The following is an 18157-nucleotide window of genomic DNA, read 5'->3' as shown; positions in this document are numbered from 1 at the left end:
CATCTGTCTATTAATTATAAGCTCCATAATGCTATTAGAAGTAATTCATGTATTCAGAATTCATTGAGCTCCTACTATGAACAGCAATGATGAGAAAGTAAATATGGACAGTGAACTAACTTTAGTAGAAGGTCAAGGAAAGTGCGTGGAGGGGAATGCAAGAGTGGTTAGTGTACCATCAATTCTCTTCAACCTAACTTGTGAGTAGTAAGAATGAGTCTGGTACAAAACCTAGCACTAAGAAAATGACAGTCATCTTGTCTTCAATGCAGTTAGAGAGACAGTGTTTGAACAGATAGGGTATAGTATACACACATACAGCGTACATATTTTATAGAAATACAAAATAACATGTGACAATATAAAGTAAGGTGCTAAGAAGCTATAAGGGACTTAGCAGAAGACAGTTATTGAGTGACTGAGAAAAGAAGATGGACATTCTAAAAAGAGAAACAGTATAAGAAACAGTAGTCTAAACACAGGCTTCATGAGCAGATGAGACCAGATAAAAAAAGTGAAGAGCATTGCCCCATGGACATTCCTAAGGAACTAGTCTATCAAACTGGTCAAATTTTGTGAGAAGAGGAGTCGACTCAACTCTGACAGTGGTATGGAGGAAGGAATGAGTGGGGTGGGTGGAAATTCCTGGCTAAAGACTGAAAGAGAAGACTGTTTAGAAGACATGGTCCAAATTGGAGGCACTAGAGATAGATTGAATGACAGGACAAAGTGAACACAAGGTTTCTATCCTGCTGTAGAGAAAGAGTCAAGAGATCATTGTAGAAATTAGTTTCGTAGCATTCAAACTTCCCTTTTCAGTTTGAAAGAAATATTATTCCTTGGAACTTTTCCCCTTTCAAGAAAAATGAAAAGTATTTTAGGTAAAAACTCATCTTGACCTTCTACTTTTGCAGACAGTTCTGACTTTTCTCAGTACCTTACAGATTTCAAAAAGGAACAAGAAGGGGAATTAATTTCTTAATTTCAAAAAGAATGTGACTGAAATTTTATCACAACTATTGCCAGCATGATGTTTTTATACTTTCTTGAAACTTGAAATCTGGACTCATTACATGAATATCCAAAAAATCAGATAGTAGAATATCAATTTTTTTCTTTAGCTGTGGAGATTTTTTTTTCTTTTTAATTAGAAGACTGCGATGAGAAATCTCCTTCTCCAGTGCGGGAATCCTAATTAGTAATGAAGAGCTTGCTTCGGGTGAATTTAAAAGGCATAGAAATAATTATGAGGAATATTTCACCTAAGTTATGATGAAGATTAATGAAATATCCTGCTTAGATCAGGAATTTATTATCAGATTTTAATTAAGCTCTGTAGAGTTAACCCCTTGACCTCAGAAGTACTGGGTAACTGCTTCATTATTCTGTCTTCCAACTATTTGAACAACTGCCTATGTAGGAAATTGAAAGTGGATTCCACTACATATATGTAAATTATTCTGGTTCCCTGATTTCAGTAGAAAGCATATAGTCACAGTTTTTCAAGGTTAATATTTTTCTTCATCTTCCTCTCAAATTAGGTAACTTATAGACCTACTTCCTTATTTACTAGAGCAAAGTCACATAATCAAGGACTACTTTATTTTTCTATTAATGGGTATATGGCACCATTGAGATTTGGAAAATGTCTCTAACCTAGTGATGCTAAATATGAAAACACAAACAGGAAAACTACAAGCTGTCTCAAATAATAAACAAATTTGTATTAGAACAACGAATATGGTTTAAATTTGATTCTATCCATACTGTGATGGAAAAAAACTGATACTGGAAGACTGAAATGTTATAAAAATCAAGGGACTTACATTATAAGCCTATTTACACACAGGAATTGGGCAGAGATGATCTTGCCTGTTTTTGTTAAACAATCAAACATTATGGTAGTAATAAGATCTCCAAAGAATCTGTGATAAGATCAGATTTCTTTTATTTTCTAAAGACAATGGTTGATAAAAAAAAATTTGCCATACTGGTATGTTTCTTAATTCCATTCATAAAGAGTTCAAGTAACAAAACAGATATAAAGGGAAAGGAAAATCTTAGAGATGCCTCCATTCCAAAACCTTACTTGTCCCTCTGTTGCATTTCTACATCGCCTACCATTAGAGACTCAATTCTTGGGAACCTGGAGGATGTTCACTTTATTTACTCTCTTATGAAGTTGAAACATTATTTTTTTCAACTAACATCCCAATGAGTTAGTGGCTCGCTAACTAAGAAGGCACCTAAAGAAAGTACATACATCAAATGTGGCAGAAGGGAAGACAGCACTTGGGAAAAACAAGAAGGTAGAGAGAAAGGGAATCTATAAGCCATTTGCTCAAAACTTTGCCAAAGACTGGACCTGAATAGTAAGTCTTCCACTATCATTCATCAAGGGAAAACATTCAAGGGATCTGTGAACCTCCACATCAGTGGTTCTCAAATTTAGTGTGCATCAGAATAATACAGAAGGCTTATTAAAACAGAGTGCTGCACCCTATTTCCAGAGTTTCTGATTCAGGTCTAGATTGGGGCAGAAGAATCTTTATTTCTAACAAGTCTCCAGATGGTGATGATGATGATGATGATGATGATGTTCATGCACCTTTACATGAATCATCAAATGTTTCAGAAAGAAAATAAATCTATACTTACTTATACTTACAAATTAACTAAATATTATAAATTAGAAATTTTTATTACATCTCATATATTATTATATACTATACATTAGCTAAATATTATAAATTAATTATTATAAATTAATTAATATAATTAATTATACCAGAATAATTAACTCATCATATATGAGTTGAACTAAATAGTTTCTAAAACAAAACTTAAATGCTTTTGATTCTAAGCACTGTCAGTAATAGTGATTCAACTATAATATCTTTTGTACTTACTTTGTTTAATATGCAAAATGTGTATGTATGTATGAAATCTGCCAGTCACTGGATTTTCACAGTCCTTTTGGAAACAGATACAAAGATGTTTGTTAAAACTGTGTACTTTGGTATCCTATACATTAATAATCTGATAGAGCTAGAAAGGCAAGATCTAATTCTTCATCCTCCAAGGGAAACACTTTACTGATTTCCACTCTACCCTGAAATAAAAGGCTCAGTTGACATCCATCTCTTAAATACAGTAATCTATCATTTCAGGGAAAGGGTTTTTCCTTTCATCCTGACATTTGTATAGTTTAGTCCTTAATGACGTCAGGATTATAATCAATTAGACCTTATTATAAAAGCTTTCAAGTCTACCCAGTGTTAAAAGACACCCATTTTGATCATGCTCTGCCCTGCCAGCTATACTTAACTCTTTGATTTGCTTAATTTCTAAGTTGGCACTCATCACTACTTTGCTCTTTGTTGTTGATTCATTTATTATCCATACCCCTCTCTAAATTATAAACTCTACAAAGACAGAGAAGTTGATTGGTTCCTTGATGAATACTAGATGAGTTGGACATTGCTTAGTACAAAACAAGTGTTCAGAAATATATGTGAAGTGAATGGAAGAGTTTAATAAGAATTTAAGCTGTGCCATGCACAATTGTAGGTATATATATATATATATATATACATATATATATATATATATATTATCTTAAAAAGTCCCTTAACATATCTTGCAGGAAGTGACCAATGCACAACCTAGGGCTACTTAGCTATGCTGAGCTGGCTGAATTCAGTGGCCAGAGTGTGCCAGATCTAGCACTCAGCCTCCAAGCTCCACACCTCCCTGGAGTATCATCTTCCTGGCACCAGTTGCTGTCAGAGAAAGAAGGCAAAATCCCTGTTAAAGTTCAGCACAGTAAAGGAAGGAGCTGGGAAGGAACACAAAAGGATCAGAGACATGAGCTTGGAGCTGCTTTGTTTGCTGGGTAGCTGTACTCTACTACAGTTCCAGACCTAGAAATCCTGGACAGAAAGCCCATTGACCAAATAGAATGTTTATATATCAAGTTCTAAAACCCTTCACACATGCCTTCCAGGATGGCAAATTTATAAGTAAAATGTCAGAATGAGTCTTCATGACATGAATCTGGAAATATTTTCTTGATGATTGTGCACAAGATTGATGTATTTCCTCTTAACAAGTGTTTTCGTGGTTACTTGGTGAAACAACATGGTAGTTTTACTGCAAGTCTTGCCATGAAATATTTCAGATGTGAGATTGGGTGACATATCAATCAAGTGACAATAGAATGGTCTGTGAAAAAGTATACAGAACAAATCAAAACAGCTTGGTATTGGCATAAGAACAGACCTCAAGACCAATGGAATAGAATTGAAAACCCAGAAATGAACCTACAGACCTATAGCCATCTAATCTTCGATAAGGGAGCTAAAACAATAGAATGGAAGAAAGACAACCTCTTCAGTAAATGGTGCTGGCAAAATTGGTTAACTACATGTAGAAAACTTAAGCTAGATCCTTATATATCACCCTGCACCAGAATCAACTCCAAATGGATCAAAGACCTTGAACTCAAAGCAGACACTCTGAAAACATTACAGGATGGAATAGGAGAAACCCTAGGTCTCCTTGGCTCAGGCCGAAATTTTCTGAATAGAGACCCGGAAACACAACAAATCAAAGAAAGGTTGGACAAATGGGATTGCATAAGGTTGCAGAGCTTCTGCAGGGCAAATGACATAGCTAGCAGATCAATAGAAAGCCCACGGATTGGGAGAAGATCTTTACTAGCCATACAACGGACAAGGGTCTCATATCTAAAATATACTTGGAACTCAAAAAATTAAACCCCCCAACAACAAATCTTCAAAGAAACAACTGCCCAATAAATAAGTGGGCGAAAGACTTAAAGAGAAACTTCTCTGAAGAAGAAAGAAGGATGGCCAATAGACACATGAAGAAATGTTCAACATCCCTAGCCATAAAAGAAATGCAAATCAAAACAACATTGAGATATCACCTCACTCCAGTTAGAACGGCAAAAATCAAGAACTCTAACAACAACAGATGCTGGAGGGGATGTGGACAGAAAGGAACCTTACTTCATTGTTGGTGGGAATGTAAACTTGTTCAACCACTTTGGAAAGCAGTATGGAGGTTCCTCAAAAGACTTCACATAGAGCTCCCTTATGACCCAGCAATCCCACTTTTGGGCATTTACCCTAATGTTTACAAACAAGACCACACTAAAGCTACCAGCACAACTATGTTTATTGCAGCATTATTTACCATAGCTAAGATATGGAACCAACCCAGATGCCCCTCAGTAGATGAATGGATCAAGAAAATGTGGTATATATACACAATGGAATTCTATGCCTCCATCAGAAAGAATGACATTGCCCCATTTGTTAGGAAATGGAAAAACTTGGAAAAAATTATATTAAGTGAAGTAAGCCAGGCCCAAAGAAACGTAGGTCCCATGGTTTCCCTTATTTGTAATATCTAGTATATGTATGAGTCAAGCGGAAAAGGTCAGATAATGTGATGTCAGGAAAATGAACCCTTAGATGTGTATTTTAATGTTTTTTTTCTTTCATGCATGTGTTTCTAACACATTTATAAGATTATCTCTTTGTTGCTTTGTATGTCCCTCCCCCACAGTATAACCCCTGCTTTCACTATATTTGATGTCAGTATAACTTGTGGAGGAGATGGGGAAAAACCAGTTGTTTAAGGATACAGGTGGACCTGTTGCAACAATAAGAAGTACAAGTTGTCATGTCCAAAACGAGCTTTACAACGTTGGTACGGGGGGGGGGGGGGGAATGGGGGGAAGGGGGGGAAGGAGAAGGATTGGGATTAGGGGGGGAGGGGGGAGGCTGGGAAGGGATGTGAAGGGTAAACAAAGGAGGAGGCTGCAATGCTTGGTAAGAAATGTACGCATTATCCTGCCCATGTAACTGTAACTCCTCTGTACAGTATGTTCACAAATAAAATTAAATTAAATTAAAAAAAAAAGTATACAGAACAGAGCTTAACGGAGCTTAAAGATACATCAATATTCAAGGTGTTTCTCATTCCCACCTATGTGATTTATTGTAAGACACCAAACCTAAAATCATTTTTCACCTTCTGCTCAAAGAATGCCAAGTGGAATTATCTGAACATGTTATCTTTGTACATGGAGGCATGTAGAGATTTGAATTTCACACATGAATCTAACAATTGTTTGGGAAGGTTCTTATTAAAACTGCTATGAGAAACACAGCTTGGATTTTAACTGGAAGAGTAAATACAAATGTGGCAATTATGCTAGTAATGTCCTCAAAGAATAGCTTCTAGATCATCTTTAAAGATGGGAGTGATAGTAAACGGAAATGATCTTGTTGGGAGAAATGTGGTGACCTCTTGTCAAACCTTATTGAACCCCTTGAACAAAGTGAATGTTCAAAATAATCTCCCTTGCCATTTTATATTGGTAGAAGATGTCACTGTTGGACAGCACTAGGCAGAAGTGAAAGTAAAGAACCTGGGGAAAACTATTAGTTAGCAAAGAATTTATGCTAGATTTGGCCAAAATGTCCCTGAGGTCGCACTTGTATTTGAAGTGGGCCACATGTTATCTGCATAGTGCTAGATGACCTACAGACAGGCCTCTGCTATTCCAGTAGTTGTATGTGAAGGAACAGGTAACGCTGCAGGTTTATTAGCACATATTCATAAACAAACAGAAGGAGGGAATCTTCTTTTGTTAATTTTTTATGTTTTTAATTGTAAAAATACCGTACGGAGGGTTTACAGTTACATGAGTAAGGTAATGAGTACATTTCCTATCAAGCCTTGTTACCTCTTCCCCTTTGTTTTTCCCCTCCCGTCCCTTCCCTCCCAAACTCCTCTTTATTCCTCCCACAAGTTGTAAAGTTCATTTTCAACATAGTGTCTTGTACATCTCATTGTTACAATAGGTCAACCTGTATCCTTATTTAAGCATTTTTGTTATTTCCCTTCCCTTCCCCAAATTATAAAAATGTATATACAAGATGCAGGGTGCTAGAATCAAATACAGCGAAAACAGAGGTTATACCATGGGGGAAGAACATACAAAAGAAACAAAAATCACGTAGTACATTATAAGTATATTAAAAACAATAGCAAGAAAGAAAAAAACCAGTTGTGTCCCTATCTTGGGGTTCATTTCACTTAAACATCATCTTATCTGGTCATATGTACATAGCTTTTGACCTTTTCTGCTTGTCCTAGACATATACTAGTTATTGCAAATAAGGAAAACCATGGGATCTATGTTTCTTTGGGCCTAGCTTACTTCATTTAATATGAGTTTTCCAAGTCTTTCCATTTCCTAACAAATGGGGCAATGCCATTCTTTCTGATGGAGGCATAGAATTCCATTGTGTATATATACCACATTTTCTTGATCCATTCATCTACTGAGGGGCATCTGGGTTGGTTCCATATCTTAGCTATGGTGAATAATGCTATAAGCATAGTTGTGCTGGTAGCTTTAGTATAGCCTTGTTTGTGATCATTTGGGTAAATGCTCCAAAGTGGGATCGCTAGGTCATAGGGGAGCTCTATGTGGAATCTTTTGAGGAACTTCCATGCAACATTTCACAGTGGTTGAACAAGTTTATACTCCCACCAACAATGTGGTAGGGTAGGAGGGAATCTTCTTGATTTAGCAGAGCCTGACATTATTTCAACTACCAAAGAAAATTTAAGCTAAGTGCCAGTGGTTCACACTTGTAATCCCACATACTTTGGAGGCTGAGATCTGGGGATTGTAGTTTAAATCCAGCTCCAGCATGGAAGTCTGTAAGACACTTAACTCCAGTTAAGCATTAAAAAGCCAGAAGTGAAGTTGTGGCCCACTAGTAGAGTGCTAACCTTGAGCAAACAAGAGAGCCCAGGCTCTGAGTTCAAGCCCTAATACTGGCACCATAAAAAAAGAAAACATTCAACTCTGGCCAATAAGCAGTTTATATCTAAGACTATAGAGTGAATGGGAAAAAGGAGCTTACCACTGTTTTCCATATTAAATCAGAGGGACAATAAGATACAGCTGGACCAATATTTACTGAACAGCTAAAAAGTACTAATCTGTCTGCATTTGACAGGCTTATTTTTAACTGGCATGAGATATAGTTGACATTGCCAAAAATAATGTATTTATTTATGGACAGCAATGGCTGGTTGGATCCTTGATGGACAGAAGTACAGTTGTAAAAACCCTTTAAAAAAGGAGTAGGCATGCATAAATTACCATCCCCAGTCTAGAAGAACTTTACACATTACCCAAAGTCCAACTAATCCAATCCTATTTCATCTTGTTCAAGAGAAATCATCCTTCAGGATAATTGATATAACATCTGTTATGGAATATCTTATGAGAGCAATCTACAGCTGCATCTACACTCAGAAATGGTTTAAATTAACATATAATAGTCTTGGTGAAAGTAATCAGAGACCTCGCTGAAGAGTAGCGCTCCTCAGTTGCAAAGAAGTATGAATTTTTTGAAAAAAGTTATAAAGGAGGAAAAAGGATATAACCATTTCATTAAAATAACAAAAGGAGATAACCATTTCATTAAAACAGCACAGTCCAACAGACCAAAGATTGATATAAGAAGGGAGGAAAAAGAACCAAAGATGGAATTGTAGATACTGATGACCCCAAAACCGAGAGATTTCTTTCTGTACTTAATGAATTGTTAATTTGGGCTTGTCTTATAAAGAGTTGGGTTGTGGCCTATTTTGTTTTGTTTTTGTGGCATTGAGGTAAAGAACCAATAGCTAAAGCTTTGGCTGCCTCTTATATCTATACTTCAATAGCATACAAAGTACAGCATAGTAACCTGAGAGATAACACGTCAGAAGAACTGAAACAGAATTCCAATGATTTTAACCAGTTGACAGTTGAATTTCTACAACAATTGTTCAAACAAGATAGACGAGATGAAGCCATGGCTATGAAACTGGTCACTTATGAAATAAAATCTGCAGTAAATCAACCTGCCTTAAGGTGACAGTTTGTTCCAGCCCATACTTGTACACTAACATTACTCTCAGATATATGGATGGGAAGGCTAAGTATGAAGGGAAATTCCCAGTAATGAGGTCCTAGTACACTATTTAGTTCCACCTGCCATATTAATGCTAGAACATAAAACTAATGTTTCTATAGAACACATCTCAAGATGCTCATTCAATGACAATGAAAGATAGAAAAAAATCACCTTTCAAACAGAAAAAAATTCCCCATGGAAGAGTTTAAAGAGGTAAGGATTTTGGACAGTAATGATAGGAAAAGAACAAAATAGAGAAACACAGAAAATCAAAGAAGTTTCTAATCACATAAATCTTAGGCGTTTTATCATATATCAGCTGTAACTTTCTGGTTTATCATAATGGCTTATTTAGAATTCCACATATTTCAATTTCTGATGCTTTGTGCATTTGTAGTTCTTGTACAAATGGAATGGTTGCCTTCAGTTCAGCAGTGGATTATCACTTGTATTTACATATGCTGTTGAGAAATTCTGTGAACTCTTTATGTCTGAAACTGAGTAATGAAAACCAGAAAACTTAAATGTGCTGTAGTGATTACTTCCATATCAGTGACACATTTGCCATTAATTTCTTTCTTCATTGGATTTGGACAAAACTTTGGGGAAATGTGGGCCTTTGAGATTTCATGTAATAATCATAATATGTTTTTGTGGCTGGAAGATTTATGTACTGTCTTAAGGTAATGCTTTGGCATATGTGTTCATTACATTTTCTAGCTGTAAATTCAAAGGCAAGGGCATATATAATGATGAGTGGAAAAAATAGTGGCCAATATGTCTTAAATTGTAGTAATTATGGCTCTTCTATTATTATTTTTGGAATTCCAAGAAAGGCAATACTTTATCTCCACAAAGCATAATCTCTAACCTTCTCAAGATAGTATTTTCATCTATACTGAATAATTTTTTGGAGAAATGTATGCATGTAAAACTGGTGAGTATGAGAATCATTCCATTATTCCTGATATTTATAATCCCAGGACATGGCTGACCACTTCTTCACGCAGTCTATTTCTCTGTACATCATTACAGATTGTCTTGTTGCATTTTACAATAATGTGTATTTGCAAGTAAAGACATTTCAAATTTCATATGGAAATAGAGAACCTGCCTAGCAAGTTCAAAGTCCTGAGTTCAAAATAATAAAAGAAGAATAAAGCAACATAAATAAGCATGAGGTATTTAGAAGATAATTTTGTCAAATAATAACACTGCTAAATTAAATATTAAATTAAATATCCTGACTAAAGGAGATTGTCAAATCTGATTTTAAAAGAACATAATCCAACTATATTCCATCTATAAAATCCAAAGCTAGTATTTGATTTTGGTATAATTTGTGGAGTGGAAGGGCAAAAAGAAATCGTTTAAATAGGGATACAGGTGGACTCATTGCAACAATGAGATCTACAAGTCGTTATTCCAAAAATGAACTTTACAACTTTGGCCTGGAAGGGGGGAGGGGGGCGGGAGGGAGATGGGAAAGGATGGGAAGGGGAAACAAAGGAGGAGGCAACAATGCTTGATAAGAAATGTACTCATTATCTTGCCCATGTAATTGTAACCCCTCTGTATGGTATTTTCACAATAAAAAAAAAATCCGAAGCTAGAAATAAATTGAAGGTAAACAAATTAAAAAAAAAAACATCTGGCCAACAGCAGCCTTAAGATAAGCTGGGAATGGCCATACTGGTAGAAGATAAAACAGACTTAAATATTTATCTACTGCCAGGCACTGGTGGCTCACACTTATAACCCAAGCTATTCAGGAGGCTGAGGTCTAAGAGTTGGGCAGTTCAAAACCAACCCAGGCAAGAAAGCCCATGAGACTCTTATCTCCAATAAACCATTAAAAAGCCAGAAGTGGATCTGCCTGTGGCTCAAGTGGTAGAGTGCTAACCTTCCCAGCAAAAACTCAGAGATACTGTCCCTGAGTCCAAGTCCTATATCTACTATAAGAGATAAAGAGGGGGTATTTTACAATGATGAAATGATAAATTCATCATTATACATCATTTGCACCTAGCACCAAGGCATTAAAACATTTGAAGCAAAATCTGACAGAGAATTCAACAATAATAGCTGAAGACCAAAATTCTATATCCTTAAAAGGCCAGAAATGACACAAAGCATACTTTAAAACCACAAGAAAACAAAATTTGAAATACCAGTAACAAGAATTTGAGAAACTCACAAACATGTAGAAGCACCACACCCCTGAATAATCAATATTTTGAAACAAAAATCAAAACAGAAACTATAAAATATTTTGAGATGAATAGAAAAAAAAACACAACATACAAAAATATGGGATATATCTAAAACAGTGCTGAAAAAGAGATTTCTAGTTATAAATGCATATGTTAATAGAGTAGGAAGATATTAAATCAATCATTTGAATTTCTACTTTTAGAAGCAGGAAAAAGAAAAAAACTAAATTTAAAGCAGGCAAAAGGAAGTAAATAACAAACATTACAATAGAAATTAACCAAATAGAAAATGGAGGGAAAATTACGGAAAATTTTAGTCTCAAATCCCTGAGGGATGCAAAACTGCTTTAAAAAATTCTGGCAAGTCATATCAAACAATATTTAATAATATATGAAATAAGTAGCAGCAACGATAGTAATAAATCATGACCAAATGAGAACTATCACAAGAGTGCAAGGTACTTTCCGTATTTAAAACTAAAATAATTCATCACCAAATAAAATATAAAATCGTGATTATTTCAACAAATGCAGTAAAGCATGTGATAATACCCAAAAGTGACACAGGATTTTAAGAAGATAAAAAAGAAACTGCCAGACATTGGGTAATAAAAGAAAACTATCTTGCTGTAATAAGAAAAATGCAAAAAGGCAGAACTGAGGTATCTTATTCAGTGATGAGATAATAATACTTTCTGCTTAAACTTAGGACTACCGCAGAATGTTCACTTTCACCAACTACGTGAAATTGCACTGGAGGTCCTAGTTACTGCAACAAGTCAAGAAAATGAAATGAAGGCTATAAAGATTGAGATTAAAAAAAGAAGCAAATATCTTCATCTGCCAATGACAAACCTGGACATACAGAATTTTAAGTAAGCCTATAAAAAAACTATTTGATCCAAGAAATATAGTGAGCATATTTCATATCACAAGGCCAGCAAATAAAAATTGTCTTTTCATACTAATATCTAACAAGTAAAAAGTGAAAATTTTTAATCAATACCATTTACAGTAGCATTAAAGAAACTACAAAATAATATAATAAACTTAAGCAAAAACAAGAAAAAATCATTACCTTAAAAACTATAAATTCTTGCTGAAAGAAAATGAAAAAGAACTAGTATGTTACAGAGGCAAAGAGAGACCATGTGCTTGAGTCAGAAGATTCAATATTATAAATCTGTCAGTACTTTGTATCTTTAGATTTAAATGTAAATCAAAATCCTATCAGGCACTTTGGGGATCAAAATTGGCAAGCAGATATTAAAATATATATGAGAAAATAAATAACCTACAGTAGTGAAAGCAGTTTTGATAAAGCAATAGTACAAAGTTGGAGAAATTACTCAATTAAAACTTACCATGAGGCAGAGCTGATCTCAAAGTCCTAGTAAGCAGAAAATGGCAAGTTCAAGCCCAGCCTACAATATATAGAAAGGCTATTTCAAAAAAATTATTATAAATCCACATTAAGATAATGTGGTTTTAATGTAAGGTTAGAAACAAATACATAAATGAAACAGGACAAACAGCTTAGAAATAGATTCACTATTTATGTATCCATCAAATGACTCTTTAAGTTACCCATGCAATTTGATGTGGAAAGAAATCTTGCATCAAATTGTGCAGAATCAATTGCTTAGCTGTTATCAAAAAGTAATAACTCCGGTAACATACAGTAATTCAAGAGAATAAACATCTAATTAATTCCTAAAACACCTAAGGAAAAGCACACGATAAAATATTTGTGATCTTAGGCTAAAATGCTTAAACAGACTACATCAAGTATTAAATATGAAAGAAAAAAATTGTAGTGGTCCTCTTCAAATAATAAAGGTACTATGATTCAAGGTACTGTTAGAAAACCAGAAAGGAAAGCCACAAGCAGGAGAAGATATATGCAGTACTCACACAAAACAGTAACTTGTGTAGAAAGATCATTTAGCAAGCAGTAACAATAAGAAACAAGTGCCAGGAGCTGGTGGTTCACACCTGTAATTCTAGCTACTCAGGAGGTGGAGGTCCAAGATTTGTGGTTCAGACCCAGCCTGGGCAGGAAAGTCCAAGAAACACTTATCTCCAATTAACCACCAGAAAACCTGACATGAAGCTGTGACCTAAAGCCTTGAGCAAGACTGCTCAAGATACCACTCAGGCCCTGAGTTCAAGCCCCATGATGGACAAAAAAAATTAAAGGAAAGAAACAAGTCCAATAAATATGGGCAGAAGGTTTAGACACTTGATAAAGACATTTAAAATTCTTATAACCATTCTTAATATTGGCTTACACGGAGATGCCATCACAACCCCATAAAAACCACTAAATTTACAGACTGTAATAACAAAGTGGACAGGATTCTGAGCAACTAGGTCTCTTGAACACTGCTAGTGAGGATATAAAATGCTACAACTGTTTGCAAAGAAATATTTAGTTATTGTTTTATAAATCATAAACTTTAACCATATACCTACCTCGTTATCTAACTACACTCTTGTTATTACAGAAATTTAAAGAAATGTAAAATACAGTCACAAAAAAGGTAAGAAAAATATCCACCATCAAATAAAAAAAAAAACAGATGAATAAGCCAGGCATGATGTTACACACCTGTAACTACAGCTACTTGGGAGACTGAGGCAGGAGACACAATTGAGCCCTGAAATTTAAAGTTCAAGATCGTCCTGGGTGACAGACTAAAGCACTATCTCAAAAAAAGGGTGAGGCAAGAGAAAATGCATGAACAAAATATGTATCTTCACAATGGAATATTACTCACCAGTAAAAATAACTAATAATACAATCAAGAACATAGATGAATCTAAGTGTCATTCTTCTTTGGCATGAGTCATATAAGAGGCAGTTGTTGACTTTGGTTGAAGACAAGATAATTTTAAGAGTTCCACATTAAAGTAAGTTCAGATGTCTGAAGTAGCTACAGTTCATCTGTTTTTACTCACTGGAAGGAGAAAGTAGGGGAACTTTTAGAACAGCGGGAATCTTAGGAATTACAAGCTAATTTGTGGTAGTGACTCTCAGAGCAGAAGGGTCATTAGAGACTGTAACTTAATGCTCGCTCTAGGCTTAATTGTAAGTAGATACCAGCAAGAGGAGCAAGGACAAAGGATTTGTGCCAGACCTTAGAAGAGTTGCTAAGTTATAAGAAATGAACAGTCACCTAAGACTTAAGTAAAAGTTATCTTTATAGAGAGAAGGGTTAGAAATATAACACAAATAGGCATTAGCAAAATCTATCTCAGTTTGTTTTTCTCCTTATATTACCCATTAGAACTCCTTACTTCATGGCTTTTGCTATTTAAAACAACCTTTCTGCTTTCAGTATTATATCTCAAAGGGAACCAGTGGAAAATACATTATGCCGATCCAAATCTCAGATTAAAATGGGTGTCAAGTTCCAACCACTGACCACAGCATCTGAGCACACCACTCAACAGGTGGCCAGCGAATTAAACTATAAAGTAACTGAATGAATATTGATGTTGTTACCCAAATTGGGCTATTTGAAAGAAATGCTAAGTGCACAGCCTTAAGTACAAAAATCTTTCCGTGTGCTTTTGTAGGAAAAGAGAGCGAGTAGTGAAATTACTGCAATCTTCAACTTCAAAGATACAACAAAGTACCCTGGAAATTCTACACCCTTACTTACAAACTGTAAGAGCATCCACTTCTTCACCATGACACCATTATTTGCGGCTATCAATTTGTTTTACTGGGTACTAGCTCCCTATTGTTTGGCTTCAGACCTCCCGAGGTTGAGTACATTTTCTGTTTATTGACTATGCATTTCCTCTTTCATGAATTACTTATCAAATCTCTTAGTACTTTGTTTTGCATGGATCTCCCTTACTTTTCTGATTAACTTATGAATGTAAGTTTTTTTTCTGAGATATATTGTTAATACCTTTCCCCGTCCTGTCATTTAATTTTGTCATTGGAGCTTTTTCTTTTTTACTGATTCAGAGCAATTTCTTAAGAATTATATATTCTATTTTTATCAACGAATGGTAGCTCTGCTTCATTAAAGATCTTTCCAAAGGCTTTCCTGTTTATACTCCTAACTACTCAGAGGTTGAGATCTGGAGGATCATGGCTTGAAACTAGCTTAGGAAGAAAAAGTTACCTAGTCTTCATCTCCATAATAACCAGTAAAAAAGCAGGACTAGAGGCTGGCTTAAGTAGTAGACCACTAGCCAAGAAAGCAGACAAAGCCAAACCAACTGAACAAGTATGAGGCCCTGAGTTCAAACCTCATTACCAGCTAAAAACATCTTTCCTAATCCTGTTGCATTAACACATTCCCTTACATCTTCTCCAATGGCTTTAATGGTGTTCTTTTATTCACGCAAAATTTCAGTTATATATTATATTTTTTTATCGATGGTGTCAAGCAAAGCTGTAATTTAATGTTTTTACAAATGTGTCTCAATCCCATTCACTAAATACTGCATCTCCCCTAGGGATAAGAAAAGCCACTTTTGTCATATAGTAACTTGTCATAATACAGAGAAAATTTCTTATCTAGATTGTGTTAAATTCTATGCATCTGCCAATCTTCCCATTAACTTTGTACAGTTTTAATTCCACACTTTGAAATATGTTTTAATGTAGCAAAATATTCCTGTTCCTGTAAATTTGCCCTTTTTTTTGGCTGGTCCTGGTGCCTGAATTCTGGGCCTGGGCATTGTCACTGAGCTCCTTTTGCTAAAGGCTAGCACTCTACCACTTGAGCCACAGTGCCACTTCCAGCATTTTCTGTGATTAATTGGAGATAAGATTCTTTCGGACTTACCTGCCCATACTGGCTGCCCAGCCTCCTGAGTAGCCAGGATTACAGGTATGAACCACTCATACCCAGCCAAATTTGCTTCTTTTAATTAGAAACTCTACTACTGCAACTCTCCAAGGAGGAAAACATCACCCTTTGCCTATTACTTCCAACTCTGTTCCCTCTCCATGAGAAATATTTCTTTCATTCTCAGGAAAATTGCCTATTTCTAATTATTTGGGGCAGGGTAGAAACAATGTCAGTGATTTTGAGCAACTGAAATTATTTAGGACAGTGAAATCTACAACCTTTTGAGTCCATCCCTCTTCTTTCTCAAAAGTGACTCATTTATAGTTCAGGTCCTCAGCTCCTTCCTAAAATAGCACAACAACTGCTTAAGTGAGTTCTTCATCTCTGTTTCAGTCCTCCAATCCATCTTCCATGGTGCTATCATGACTGTGTTTAAAACAAATCTTAAGGTCAGTTCCTTATTTAAAACATAGCAGTGATATGCCATCACTAACAGGAAAAAGCCCTATCATGCACATGACTTTAAATACAGTGAGAATAACTAGTAATTATTAAATATCTTCTCTACTGTCAGGAGTTATGCTAAATACTTTATATATGTTACTCCATAGCCACATTAATCTAATGAGGTTGTAGGAAACTACTTAATTATTGCTGTCCTTAGCAGATGAACAAACAGATTTAAAGAGATTGGATGGATTGCCTGAAATTGTACAGAGTAACACCTGGCTAGTTACACTGATCTTTAGAACACTGTACATTCTAAAAATCATGCCAGCTAGTTTGTTGCTCTTGCACTTATCAACTGAAGAGAGCCCTCAGAATGGATTTTTTTCAAATAGCTACTTGGTTTTTAAAAATTGGATGAAAAAGGGCTGGGAAGGTGGCTCAGTGGTAGAGCGCTTGCCTTGCATGCAAGAGGCCCTGGGTTCGATTCCTCAGCACCACATAAGAAAAAAGCTGGAAGTGGCGCTGTGGCTCAAGTGGTAGAGCACTAGCCTTGAGCTGAAGAGCTGAGGGACAGCGCCCAAGCCCAGAGTTCAGGCCCCACGACCGGACCAAAAAAAAAAAAAAAATTGGATGAAAAATAAATAACTAATGTTAAAAGATAATTCATGCAAATGTTACCCAAAAATAAACACAGCATAATTGGTATCACATAATATAGAATTCAAAGCAAAAATAAGAATCAGGGTGGGTGTGGGGAGGGAAAGTAGGAGAAAAATGAGGGAAGGGGTAACAAGTTTGACAAGAAATGTACTTATTACCTTACTTATATAACTGTAACCCCCCTCTGTACTTCACCTTGACAATAATAAAAATAAAAATGTCAGGGTGATTTTTATTTTTTAAATAGATGAGCCACCAGAAATATACATGGTCACAACTTTCTATAGGCTTAGCAAATACCTCTGAGTAAATCAATCCCAAATCTACTATACATCTATGAGCAATCAGAGAGGAAGATATGAACTTGAACCTATTTGAAAATAGAACAGTAGACAAAAGTTTAAATCCAGATGATTTGAATAATACAAATGACAAGCTCACCAATAAAGATAAAAAATAAAGCTCTGTATCCAAAAGTAAGAGATTTGTAAATGGTTTCACATATTTTCAAATGACATGATATACTATGGAGGTGAAAATTGGTTGTTGACAGAGCAGGAAAAAAAATCTTATAATGTTTTTTGCCCCACTCCCATGTCCAAAGTTCAACTCTACTTGAAATACCTTATTCCTCAGATTTAATTTCTTCTTAAAAAGATAATTTAAGTTTAAATAACTTTAGTTAAATTTTAATTCTTGGTATCTCATTTTGCTTTATAGAGAGAAATTAATTAAACTTAGTTAATTTAACTTGATTAGCTTAAAATCAATGTTTTATTAAATTAATAGAATACTTTTTTCTCACTATGCCATATTGAAAAAATAGCTTAAAAACACCAGTCTAAAACATTTACAAAAACTGAGTCATGTAGGGAAAAAGGGAAACTTGGCTAACTGTCCGTACAGTCATTGAATACCTCCTAAAAACAGCTAGAGAGAAGAAGCATGAATAAAGGTTTTCATGGTACACTCTTCTATGCCTCTTGACCTCTGAACTATG

At 35.2% G+C, this 18157-nt stretch overlaps 1 pseudogene; it reads left to right on the top strand.

The window, feature by feature from the left end:
• Positions 1-76: 76 nt before the first annotated feature.
• On the top strand, positions 77-10122 carry LOC122120346 (annotated as a pseudogene).
• Positions 10123-18157: the final 8035 nt, after the last annotated feature.

The sequence above is a fragment of the Dipodomys spectabilis genome, unplaced genomic scaffold, assembly GCF_019054845.1.
Source record: "Dipodomys spectabilis isolate Male_0828 unplaced genomic scaffold, ASM1905484v1 ptg000004l, whole genome shotgun sequence".
Taxonomy (NCBI): Eukaryota; Metazoa; Chordata; class Mammalia; order Rodentia; family Heteromyidae; genus Dipodomys; species Dipodomys spectabilis.
This window is presented reverse-complemented; position numbering and strand designations above follow the sequence as displayed.